Consider the following 13,590-nt stretch of genomic DNA (forward strand, 5'->3'; position numbering starts at 1 on the left):
GTCACCCCACACAAGGTTACCCCATAAAACTGAAGGTAAATGGCACTTGCGAATCATCCAACCTGATATATGGAATCAGATGCCCATGTGGGAAAATGTACGTGGGCAAAACAGAGCGTCGCATCAAGACACGCCTAATAGAACATAAATCCAATATTCGCCTCAAAAATACAAAATCAGCGCTAGCATCACATTTTGTAGAAGAAAAACATAATGCTTCCCAAATCAAATATATCATCCTTGAGATCATCCAGAAGATAGAGGGTAGAGACAATACGAAATTTCTACTCAGAAGAGAGAACTACTGGATTTACAAACTTCTCACCCAAAGACCAATGGGTCTTAACGATAGAATTGAATTTTCATGTTATCTGTAATAGACTTGCTCTTTGCATTGCTGCTTGTGTATACTGTACTGAGTTCCCAACCAACTGACACACGTACACACATCTCCCTTTCCTTCGACCCACTTGAAACCTACAGCTCAATCCCTTAATACACCGAATTAGAGACCAGGACCCTGTGAGTTCGAGGCCACTACCGACCGTTTTTCCAAACCGTTTTTTCCAAACCGTTTTTTCGAGTATATTTACACACCCTTTTCATGATTTTTTTGATACACACTAGCACAACCACCAGTTTTTGTCCGTGATTTATTCCACAAATGGACTAGATTATTACATCCACTGTCTCACGCCAGTGAACATAGTCTTTTTTCACTTACTAACATCATGTGACCACTCACGTGACCGCCACCTCCTTTTTAAATTAGAAAAGCGCGATCTGCGTTTACAGCAGCCGCTGCTACGTGGAACCGCTACGGCGTTTTGATACAAACAACAGCGAACCAGGTTAGTTTTTAAACGCGGTCTTTTGTAGACCCACGAGCTACTTTGTTTCGTTTTTCTTCCCCGGTTAACCTTGAAAAAATATTGAGACAATATTCTTCCTCGTTTCTAGATTTTGAAACTTACATGGAGAAAGGCATGTAAGTAACCGTGCTCCCATATCCCTGCACGTACAACCCTTACCCCCCACACACCCCCACAGGACCAAAACCGCATGCTTTGTTACACCACTCACAAGGAGAAATGTTATTGCGATTGAGATGTAAATGTTCAAGTTTTTTTACCTGTTTTTTTAACTGTGTTGATTTGATATGAGTTAAGTCCATTTATTTACGTTCTCCACAGTGTCGATTTCCCTGATGAAGGGCATGACTCCATAATGCCCGAAATGCATTGGATTTGATCAGACATAATGACATTGCCTGTGTTTTGAAAATATTAAGAAGTTCAAAAAATACGAAAAATAACGAAATCATGCCTACAACTAATAAATTGATTCAATGAATAATAAACCGGATGTATGGAAATCTTTTTCTCTGGCAGAAAGATAAAAAGCGAGTGTGCCCATCAGGGGATGTCCCTAGAGACCCTCTAGGTCCACAACTTTGCACATAACATTTTTATCTCACAGGACCTTTCCTCGGCCACGAATGCACGACGCAAGGAGTTCTTGAATCTTCGACCTTTAATGCGACAACTGAACATTCAATATGGAATACTGCATCCCTGTTTCTGCAAGATCACGCATAATGGCCGCACCAGATCCTATGATGATCCGCAAAAACTTCACGAATATCTTCTGAGTGTCTCTCCGTCCAATATGGACACTGCTCATTAGTGTTTTTCTTTTCTTTCCTTTGCTAACTGCTGTTCTTTGATTCTTCCTCGCCTCTTTTGCTTTTTCTCCTTTATTCTGGATCTACTCCTTGAGGTTTTGTCCTCACATCCTTGTGTGTTTCCTTTTTGTATACGTCCTGTTTCTTGGTTGCTCATGGGCTGAGTTCTTTCTCTGGCGCATCTTCGCCTCAGATGTCTTGGTTACTCTCTCATTCTCTGATCAGGCCTTTGTGCCTTGATCTGTCTTCTGTCCTTACCTATCTTTCTTCTTTTTCTCTCTTCTTTCTTTCTCTTTGCTATCTTTTTCCTAAGTGGTCTCTACTTTTACCTCTATTCTTACAATTATTGCTTCCTCGTTTTTTGACTCTTGCTGGTTCTGTTATTGTGAGCGTCTTCAGAATCCACTGTCTAACTGGTATTTTTTGTCTTCCCTTTTGTAGTGATCTCCTTACCATGTGTCGCTTCTATTTGTCGCCCATCCTCCCCTCCTCCCAACATGTGTAATTTTGTCTCTTGGAATGTGCGAGGTCTTGGTCATCCTGTCAAGCGTCAGAAGGTATTGTCTCACTTAACCAAATTTCATTCACAGGTTGTTTTCCTTCAAGAAACACATTGCTCGGATGTTGAATCCCTTAAGCTTAAGAGACATTGGGTGGGTCAGGTTGTGTTTTCACCTGCTGTTCACAAAAAGGGAGGGGTTGCTATATTGTTTCACAAAGCTTTGAATGTTCAGATTATTTCCTCTCAAAATGACGGTGAAGGGCGTTGGGCAATGGCTAGGGTTGTTATACATAACAAAACAATGGTTTTGCTGAACATATATGGCCCTGTTCGCCCAGACCCAAAATTTTGGAAAGATATCAAAGTTCTCATTGCATCCATAGATTGCCCTGATTTTATTGTGGCTGGCGATTTTAACCAATGGTTAGACCCTTTTTCAGACCGATTGTCCTCTAGTAAATTTCAGCCTGACAAATCTCATAAGAGTTTTCAATCTGCCATTGCCTCGCGTCCTTTATATGATTCCTGGAAAATGTGTAATCCTGATTTATTGGAATATACTTTTTTTTCTAATGTTCATCACACACGCTCGAGAATTGATTATATTATGATTAGTAAGTCTCTTCTGCCCTCCATTCAAAAATCTGTTATTGGCTCTATTTTTATCTCCGACCATGTTCCTGTTTACACTACCCTAGATCTTTCCCTTACCTCCTCTAAATTACGTCGCTGGAAATGTAATTCTTTTCTTTTATCTGATGCCACTTTCATGAAAAAATGTTCCGAGTTTTTCAATGAATACTTTTCCTTTAATAAGCCCTCAGACACCTCAATTCCCATCACCTGGGATGCTTTTAAAGCTTCTTTTCGAGCTTTTACGATTTCATATATTTCTACAAAAAAGAAGCTTAATAGACAAAAGTATGAAGATCAGCTTAAACAGATTAAAAATCTTGAACACATATATTTTACTTCTAAATCCTCCTCTGCCCTTCAGGACTTGATGATGGACTACGATGCAGCACTCCTGAGGCAAAATAGCCGGGAGACATTTTTAAAATTGTGATTATTCTGTGTTACTCTGTGCTTTTAAAATTACTCTACTCACCAGTACCAGCTTGCACTTTACAGCGGATTTATCGCTGATAGCTCAAGGCGCAGGACGCTTCTACGAGCGCTTTGCCTCGCCCGCAGGCCACGCCCCCTTTTTAGGCCACTCCGACATCATAAAGGGACGCTGAGAACAAGCGCCACCATTACGATGCAGCACTCCTGAGGCAAAATAGACGGGAGACATTTTTTTAAATTGTGATTATTCTGTGTTACTCTGTGCTTTTAAAATTACTCAACTCACCAGTACCAGCTTGCACTTTACAGCGGATTTATCGCTGATAGCTCAAGGCGCAGGACGCTTCTACGAGCGCTTTGCCTCGCCCGCAGGCCACGCCCCTTTTTAGGCCACGCCCACTCCAACATCATAAAGGGACGCTGAGAACAAGCGCCACCATTACGATGCAGCACTCCTGAGGCAAAATAGCCGGGAGACATTTTTAAAATTGTGATTATTCTGTGTTACTCTGTGCTTTTAAAATTACTCTACTCACAAGTACCAGCTTGCACTTTACAGCGGATTTATCGCTGATAGCTCAAGGCGCAGGACGCTTCTACGAGCGCTTTGCCTCGCCCGCAGGCCACGCCCCTTTTTTAGGCCACGCCCACTCCGACATCATAAAGGGACGCTGAGTACAAGCGCCACCATTACGATGCAGCACTCCTGAGGCAAAATAGCCGGGAGACATTTTTAAAATTGTGATTATTCTGTGTTACTCTGTGCTTTTAAAATTACTCTACTCACCAGTACCATCTTGCACTTTACAGCGGATTTATCGCTGATAGCTCAAGGCGCAGGACGCTTCTACGAGCGCTTTGCCTCGCCCGCAGGCCACGCCCCTTTTTTAGGCCACGCCCACTTCCCCTGGCCCTCCCCTCTCCAGCTTTAAATCATGTGCGTTCCCAGGAAGCGCAGCGGACGAGCGCAGCGAGAGCGCTGTTTGCGCGCCGAAGGCGCGCTTAAGGCAAGCTTGTCTGCGCTCGTCCGCGCCCGGCCGGGCCCAAGGGCCACGTCCCCTGGTTCCCCCAGAGGTGACAGACTGGTATATAGCCCTGACCTCCTATGGAAGCTGCGGCCACCTACTTCTCCCAAGTGCGGATCCCTCTTACACCCCGTGGAGATCCAGCGACACTGTAAGTACTGCAACTTAGATCTATGCACTATAACCAACAAACCCACAGTCGAGCTAAAGAACTACTCCATGCTTCTCCTCAATTGTAGGTCTCTTGTAAAACACTGCCTAGAGATCTCCCTATTATTAGAGGAACACTCCCCAGATGCAATGTTCCTGACCGAGACATGGCTGAACCAAGACTCTCAGCCAGACCTAGCTCAAGCTATTATCCCAGGATATCAGATAGCGCGAGCCGACCGACCACTGGGCAGAGGTGGCGGCCTCGCGATCATATATAAAGAAAGCTACACTTGTCGCCACTTATCGGAAGATATTGAAGATTGTGAGAATCTCTCCTTCTCTATCGAATTTTCTCCCAATGCCTGCTTTACCGGTATTCTCATTTACCGCCCCCCGGTCCCATAGGACAATTTAATACATCCTTACTCTCGGTGACCTCCCAGTCGGTTATCTCTCCCTCCAACTTCTCCCTACTCGGAGATTTCAACATTCATTTCGACAACCCACTAGACCCCTCGGCACAAGAAACCCAGTCAAGCTTGGCTGCATGTCAACTCGAGCAACGAGTGCCATCTGCTACACACGAAAAGGGGCACTTGCTAGATCCGATCTTCAGCAACTGCGACCAGCTCAAAGTGGGCAGCATAACCAGACTCCCTTGGTCAGATCATTTTTTAATAGCTTTCAATTGGACCACGAGTAAACCACCCTCTTCCTTATTTACCACGAGGAAAACTCGTAACTGGTCCAAACTCCCCACTGACAACTGGGTTCAAGCTTTATGTACTACGAGACCTTCCCTCTCCCAAGACCCAACCCTTAACAATAAAAAATACGAGGAATGGATAACCACCTCTCTGGACCGGGTCCTCCCAGAACACGCACCAAAGTCCAAGAGACATAGCAAAACTGCTCCCTGGTACACAGAAGAGCTCAGGAACCATAAACGCCTCTGTAAAAGACAGGAGAGAAAGTGGCGCACTTCATACAATCCCGAAGAAAAAGCCACCTATAGGGAAATGATCAGGAACTATAAGCTTGCAATTAAATCCTCGCAAGCTGCCTTCTACAGTTTTAAAATCACCATGGCAAAATCCAAATCTAAAGAATTTTTTCGCATAGTCAACTCCCTGATCAAACCCCCATCTCCGGTCACAGACAACAATAACTCACCGACCAAGTGCAATGATCTGGCGGAATTCTTCTTCCAAAAAATTAATAAAATGTATCTCTCCTTCCCTAATCCATCCACTGATTCCCCTGGTCAAAACCCGCACTTGACAGTAAATCCGACCAAGTGGTTGGAGTCTCTCCCCCTGATAACATTGGAAACCGTACAGAAACTGGCACAACAAATAAAATCCGGCTCCCCGTGTGACCCCGCCCCCCCAGGCTCACTAAATCTTGCCAGCATTGCTATTTTCCCTACGCTCCTGGATCTCATGAACTCCTCTATAACCAGTAGGACGGTCCCTTCAACATGGAAGCACGCTATGGTACGGGCTCTATTGAAGAAACCTTCCCTTGACCCGGCCAACCCCAGTAATTATCGCCCGATCTCGTTACTCCCCTGAGCGTCAAAAATTCTGGAGAAACATGTCAATACCACTCTGACAACATTTTTTGAGGAAAACCACTTCCTTGACTCCTCCCAAACAGGTTTTCGTACCAAACATGGGACAGAGACCGCTTTATTGGCAGTGACTGAGGAGGCAAGACGGCTCCTGGATCGAGGAGGATCAGTGGCAGTGATCCTCCTCGATCTAAGTGCTGCATTTGACACGGTACATCACAAAATCTTGCTAACCCGCCTTGCCGACTTAGGAGTGACCGGAGACGCCCTGACATGGTTCAACTCTTTTTTATCTGACAGAACCTTTCAGGTCTTCGACGGCACATCCCGCTCATCAACTCGCCCCCTGGGATGCGGAGTTCCCCAGGGCTCCTCTTTAAGTCCTATGCTCTTCAACGCATACATGAAGCCACTGGCTGAGGTAGTTCGTCCGCATGGTGTCAAGATCATCTCCTATGCGGACGACACCCAGCTGGTGGTCTCCCTTGCTGAGAAGAGCGGCCTCCAGTCGCCACCAGACCTAGCGGCCTGTTTGGAGGATGTAAAGAAGTGGATGATGAGCTCATGCCTAAAGCTAAACGACGATAAAACTGAGCTGATGATCCTGGGCCCAGCCTCCCCCGCCTCCATAGAGCTGATCTGGCCATCAAGCATGGGAATGGCCCCACCCCCCAGAGACAACATTAAAAGCTTGGGCGTCTGGCTCGACAAGTCTCTGAGCCTTAACACACAGGCCACTAAGATCTCAGCTACCTGCTTTGGCCTCCCTAGGGTGATTAAGAAAGTCCTTCCCCTCCTCTGTTCCGAGGCCAAACAGATAATTATACAGGGCCTCATCCAATCTCGTTTGGACTTCAATAACGCCCTTTATTTGGGAGTACCAGACTATACCCTACAGAAGCTCCAACGCACCCAGAATTGTGCTGCCAGAGCGCTGCTGGGAATCCCCCGGAGGACTTCAGTAAGAACCGGTTTAAAGACCCTGCACTGGTTACCTGTCAGGGACAGAGTAAAATTTAAATCACTCTGTACCGCCCACCAGACATTCTGGGAAACGGGCCCAGACATCAATCGCCCCCTGATTTCTCCCTACAGGCCCAACAAATCTCTTCGCTCTTCAACAGCATTTTTGGCCGAAATCCCCAGAATACGCAGAACCAGAGCAGGAGGACGCTCCTTCTCGTATAATGTTTCCAAACTCTGGAACTCCCTCCCTCTGCAGCTGAGGAACAACCCCAACCTGACTACGTTCCGGAAACAGCTAAAAACCCTGCTATTCAATGCCTAAAAGTAACCTCAAGAGTGCTTCTTCTGTTTTAGCGCCTGGACGCCTCAGGGCAGCTGCAGCGCTCTACAAGTCACATTTTCATTTCATTTCATTTCATTCATTTCATTTCATTCTCGCCAAAAAAGACCTTAACAAAATTATCACTAATGAAGCTTGTCACGCCCTCCTTAAAATAAAATCTAAATTCCATGGTGGCCAGAACAAAGCAGGGAAAATTCTGGCCAATTATTTGAAAATAAAGTCAGAACGCAAAGCTGTTGGTCCAATCTTTAATGATTCTCTTAATAAACTGGTTACCTCTGATGAAGACATTGCTGAAGTATTTCACAACTATTACCAAGCCCTATACTCCGATGATACACACCCCTCTGATGCAAACTTAACGACATTTTTTGAAGGTCTCCCTTCCCGTCCTTCCCCTCTGGTGGACTTCTCTCACTTGGAACGTGAAATTACTCTCCAGGAAATTACTACAGCCATCCACCCTCTCAAAATATCAAAAGCCCCTGCCCCCGACGGTCTGCCTGTCGAGTTTTATTCCTCCTTCCATTCCTTTTTTTCCCCTAAACTCCTTCAATTATTTAATTCTTTTATTTCTGATGCTAAGGCCTCTGGGTCCTTTTTGGATGCTCTTATTGTCATTATCCCCAAACCTGACAAGGATCACTCACATTGCAAAAACTACCGCCCCATATCTTTGATTAATTATGATTGTAAGATTTTTGCTAAAATCCTTGCCTCCCGCCTTGATTCCATTATCCCTCGCTTAATCAAAACAGATCAAGTGGGTTTTGTTAAGGGCAGACTTGCTGCTGATAATGCTCGCCTTTTTTCTAATGTCATAGTAAGAATGTCAAAGTCCCCTTGGCAGCCCTTTCCCTAGATGCTGAGAAAGCCTTCAATCGTATTAATTGGCAATTTATGTTCCGTACCCTCCAATGGTTTGGTTTTGGTCCAACTTTTATATCCCTGGTTAAGATTCTTTACTCCTCCCCCCGTGCCAGTATTTTTGTTAACAACCAATTTTCCAGATTCTTTTTTTTGACCAGAGGCACAAGACAAGGTTGTCCCCTTTCCCCTTTGTTATTTATTTTATGTCTTGAGCCCTTTCTAGAACGCATTCGTTCCAATCCTGCTATTACTGGTATAAAATTTTCCTCTGTTGATACTAAACTATCTGCGTATGCTGATGATGTCCTCATTTACATGTCTAATCCAGAATCCTCCCTCCCACCTTTTTTAAATGAAGTTCAGTTGTATTCCTCCATATCAGGTTATAAGCTTAATCTATCCAAAACGGAAGTCCTCCCCCTTAACTCAATATGTTTTCAATACATGTTTAATAACACTGATTTTGCATGGTGCCCATCTAAAATTAAGTACCTTGGTATATGGTTTTCTTCCTCTCTAAAGGATACCCTTAAATTAACCTTTGATTCACTGACTAGCAAAATTCAATCTCTTCTTCAAATTTGGTCCCCCTTATTTCTATCCTGGTGGGGTAGACTGGACACCATCAAAATGATGATCACCCCACATGTTTTGTACACAGTTTCTATGCTCCCTTTCAAAATTCCCAAATCCTATTTTTCTCGTATTAATTCTCTATGTACAAAATTCCTGTGGAATAATAAACATCCCCGCATTGGTTTGCATAAGTTGATCCGACCTAAAAATGAAGGTGGTGTTCGATTCCCTGACTTTAACTCATACCACTCTGCCTTTTTGATCAAACAATCCTTCTCCTTGGCGTATGACTTCATTGATACTCCTGTCCCTAAATGGGTTCTCTTGGAACGCTCCCTTCTGAAAGATTTCTCCTTTCAACATATCACCTTTATGTCAAATTGTACCTTTTTATCCAAATATCCCATTTTGAAATATTCCCAATCTCTATTACAAACTGTTTTTTCCTCTACCCTTTCCCCTCTTCAATGTTTTTTATCCTCTGTGGTTTGGTACATCAAATTTCTTAGATATAAAGGAAAATCGTTCTATTTCAAACACTGGAAGGAAAAGGATATACTGTTTGTACATCAATTGTTTCTTGACTCTTCTCTTATTTCCTTTCCAGTATTGCAAAACATGTTTCATTTACCTTCAACATTTCTCTCTGAATATACTATTATAACATCTGCCATTCAATCTCACTTGTCTTCCCTATTTTCTTCTTCCGAGTCTTTCTCTTCCTTCACTCCTGTCACTCCACTTTATCCTTTATTTTCTAACCAACTCCCTAAAGCTGCTCTTGTATATTCAATTTTATTATCCAATACCTCTGGTCGCTCCAAATCTAATGTAGAGACTGCTTGGAAGACTGATCTTGATGTCTCCCTCGATACTGCAATGTGGGATCGGTTATGGTCCAAGATTTTTAAAGTTTCCATTGCTGCTCGCATTACCCAATCCTTACTCTTTATATATCATAGAGTTGTTGTTACCCCGGTTAGTATCCATAAATTTTCTCATGCCTCTTCTCCTTTATGTTGGTCTTGTTCCAAAGTTCCAGGCACTCTAAAACACCAACTATATGATTGTTCCCCTGTTTTATCTTTTTGGACTAATGTTTGGAATATTTGCATGAAAATGTTATCTCTCTCTTCCCCATTATCTTTTTTACACATATTTTTAGGTTCTTTATCTGATGATATTGATATTGTTACACCCTCTTCTGCTAAATTATTAGACCTATTTGTTGCTCTTGCACTTAAAGTTATTTTATCGTGTTGGAAAGATAATTCTAAACGGTCTGTCCACACATGGTGGAACTACATTTGTGATGAACACAGAATTTCTATTGCTTCCTCTACCTCTGTACCTCTAAAAATTAAATCCGATCTGTTATGGCTTCCCTTCACTTCATATCTTTCCTCTAATCCCTCTCCCTTACCACGTGCTATTATTCCCACATGATTCCTCTGGTTACCTTCTTTTTCTCTTCTCTCTCCCCTCTACTCTTTCCTTCTCTTTCGTTTTCTTCTTTCTTTCTCTTTCCTTCTTTTCTTTCTCTCCTTCTTTCTCCCCCTTTTCCTCATAAAACTCCTCTGGACTGATGTCATTTAATATTATATTCATATGTACTTTTTTCTAACTTTTCATGACATGTCTTTTGTATTACTTTTTAATGCCTAATAAAAATTTCTTAAACAAAAAAAAGAATGATTAAAGAGAACATCCAGTTAGCATGTGCCAATAATGTTCCTGTAGAAAGGTCAATCAGAGAGCTTTTATGGGCATTTCACACAACTCCAAACACAGTCACTGGAATCTCTCCTTTCTGTTCCCTCAGAAGAAGGAAGCCAAGTACCAAATTCTTCCCTTCATGGATAGGAGGTGGAGAATGTTCTTGTCATTCGGTCGAAGAAGCAAAAGGAAAAATAGAATCTCATCAAGCCAAATATAAAGAACAGTACGATACAAGACATGGATGCAAAGCACAACATTGGGCGGTTGGAGAGTTCGTAATGGTAAGGAGACAGAAGATTACTGGAAATTTTGAATCCAAATACTTAAAGCCCAAAAAGATTGTAGAAGTTAAAAACAACACAAACATTTGAGAATGGACAGAACTGGAGCATGGACCGATTGGCAAGGTATCATGAACCAGAAACCCCTGCACAGGGGAGCTTGAGGACAACCACCGACCAAAGGATACACACAAAGAGAGTTACCAAGGCTCCTAATCGGCACAAGGACTACAGGATGTATTAATATATGTTGTAGATGATTTTATCTCTTTGCATGTTTGTTAGGAAGGAAGATGTGTTATAATCCATAAGTATTTATATACATGTTACAGGTTATTACATGTCTTATCCACAATGTATTTATATGCTTATTATAGATTACTACATCTTATTATTAAGGTTGGGCTATGACCTACCTCTAGGCAGGTTAAGGTATGTGGTTTATACCTGAGGTTATATAGTACGTGGTATCTTCCTCCACCTCTCCCTTTTCTACCCCTTTGGAACGTTCCTTACCCCTGGAGGCTTCTGTAGAATGTTGACAGAGATTAGACTGATCTTGAGGAGAGAATGAACTGAAATGTCCTGTTATCTGGTGGCACTGTGGGGGCCGTGAATAAAGAAGAAGTTTAATCAGCCTTGTCTGGTTTACTTTTTAACACTCTTGCCCTGCAGACAACCTCTGCTTCACATGTCCTGCAGCGAGTCACTGCTGTACATAGTCCAACTCTGTCCGTAGTGCCTGTTAGTGCCAGAAGGTGAGGTCCAACAAACTGTTCTATGTGGAATAATGCTAATATAGAAAAAGTCACTGTCGATGTATGCAATGACACATGTATGTACAAAAATGAAGTAAAATCATAGTAGTCAAAATCACCCAATATGACCTCTCTATCAAACCGAAGTCAGAAATATTTGGTCAGGCAGGCCCTGCAACATAGGCCTGGGCCAACTGATTGACAGAAAAAAGATGGGGTGGCACGTAACCAGCAGAACAAACGAGAAAAACCCAGATCAGTCCCACAGATAGGCAGCAACACCACAATGGTCCGTGGAGATTGGCCCCAATAAAGCACACATGGCTGGAGGGGTGCCAATTCCCAAAACACCATAAATTTAGATAACACATGAAGCAGCAGTGTTACCTTTAAAGTCTGCACTCTGGGTGTTGTTCATGTTTAAAAGGGGCCTGTTGATGTTGCACGAGGGCTTCTGCTGTTCTTGGACCACTAATTCCGCTCCAGAAGGTGATAATTAAAAAGATAAAGATCGTCCAGCTAACTCTTCACTGTGCCCTGAAACGTGTTCAATCTAAATCAAGCAACAGACATCACGTAAAATATGATGAAGTCTCAAAAATCACCTTTCTTTAACATGCGGATAATACGTCACATTATATCACTGCACTGAGAGGCACTTATTAAAAAGTGAGAGTTTTAAAGATGTACTCAGAACCATTCCTGCCGGGCCCTTGCCCTGGCGACATGTGTCTGAACTGAGAGGCAAGTAAATTGTCATGTGCACCCTAATACTTATGGCTAGAGCAACATTATAATCTATTACATCAAACACTAGGTTTGCTGCCTTACATTATGACTTTACCTATTGGCAGGTGCTTTGATATGGGTTAATGAAGAAAATGGAGGTTTGCTGAAATAACATATTTGCTTATGGTCACACTATTTGGTTAAGTGGGGAAGCCGGAATTGGGCTCAGGTTTTCTGGTCTCACATTGTACAAATCAACCACTAAATGGATATCTATTTGTCTCTCCTTTTTACACTAAGCATTAATGCTGTGTTTTTAACTCTTTGTGCATAATTTCCACATTGCTTATCAAGTACTGGAGAGACAGATGTGCTGTCTCCTTTTCTCACTTCAATTCGTTTGTACAAGTTTGTATTGAAAGTGATGAATACCCAAAATTGTTAACATTTGTGTTAATTTTGTCACTACAATTATCTTTGGAGCGCGGGAGGTGGACTATGGGGTGTTGATAATAAAAAAAAAGAAATCACTGACCTGAAGCTGCCGGCAGCATCGCTCCTCGCGCCTCTGTGTTCTGCTGCTTCCTTGTCACAGCAGGCACTGGGGCATCATCACAGACTCCCTGTGCAATCCCTGTGCGGCTCTCAGGCTGTGAGAGCAGCGTGGGGATTGGCCTGAGTGGGCTGGTAGGACGCTCTGCAGAGGCACAGGAGTCTGTATTGTTTCTCCATTTCAGCTGTTCAGTACAGCCCGGTTGGAAAAACCGAAGTGCGCATGTGTGTTTGGCTGGGCTGAGACTGCTGGCAAAACACATATGTGCACTTATAAGTGAATTCATCAAGGGGTCATCTGTGTAGATCTTTCAAGGTTTTCTTGAAGAAACAGTTGAAAATAGAAAATATTGAAATTGAGTTGACAAAAAACAACCATTTGTGCCAACATTTTTACCTGTAACTTCTTATAAGTATGACAGATTTTTTAAAGCAATATACCGTTACATGTGCTGGACTCTTCAGGTTGTGAGGATATATTGGACTTGTAGGTTCACCAAGAACCAGAGGAACCCAGAGCCAATAACTGAACTGCATCATGCAATGGTTTTTCATTGTGTACCGTGTATATGTCCTGTACAAAAATCAATAAACAACGTTTAAAAAAAAAAATGTGTGCCGTGTATATCTCAGTTCATTTGTAAAATGTAAAGAGTGAAAAATAGGTACCAAGGAAACCAATATATTTCTAAAATGGGAAATAAAATAGAGTTTAGAAGCAGTGTCTGTTTGCACATCTCCAATGGTTTTTTGCACGTCTCCAAAATTGTGAGTACCCATACAAGCATGTG

The 13,590-nt window shown here is 42.7% G+C and overlaps 1 long non-coding RNA gene across 1 annotated transcript in view; it reads left to right on the plus strand.

Annotated features, from left to right (window-relative positions):
- The window catches only part of LOC147724814 (uncharacterized), a 71,671-nt gene extending 58,314 nt beyond the window's left edge, over nt 1-13,357 (plus strand). Inside the window, exons 3-4 of the long non-coding RNA XR_015310111.1 lie at nt 2,126-2,241; nt 10,583-13,357. This is a non-coding gene — a long non-coding RNA (uncharacterized LOC147724814). The remainder of the gene's footprint in view (nt 1-2,125; nt 2,242-10,582) is intronic.
- The last annotated feature ends 233 nt before the right edge of the window (nt 13,358-13,590 follow it).

Source organism: Lissotriton vulgaris, chromosome 4_1 (assembly GCF_964263255.1).
Source record: "Lissotriton vulgaris chromosome 4_1, aLisVul1.2, whole genome shotgun sequence".
NCBI lineage: Eukaryota > Metazoa > Chordata > Amphibia > Caudata > Salamandridae > Lissotriton > Lissotriton vulgaris.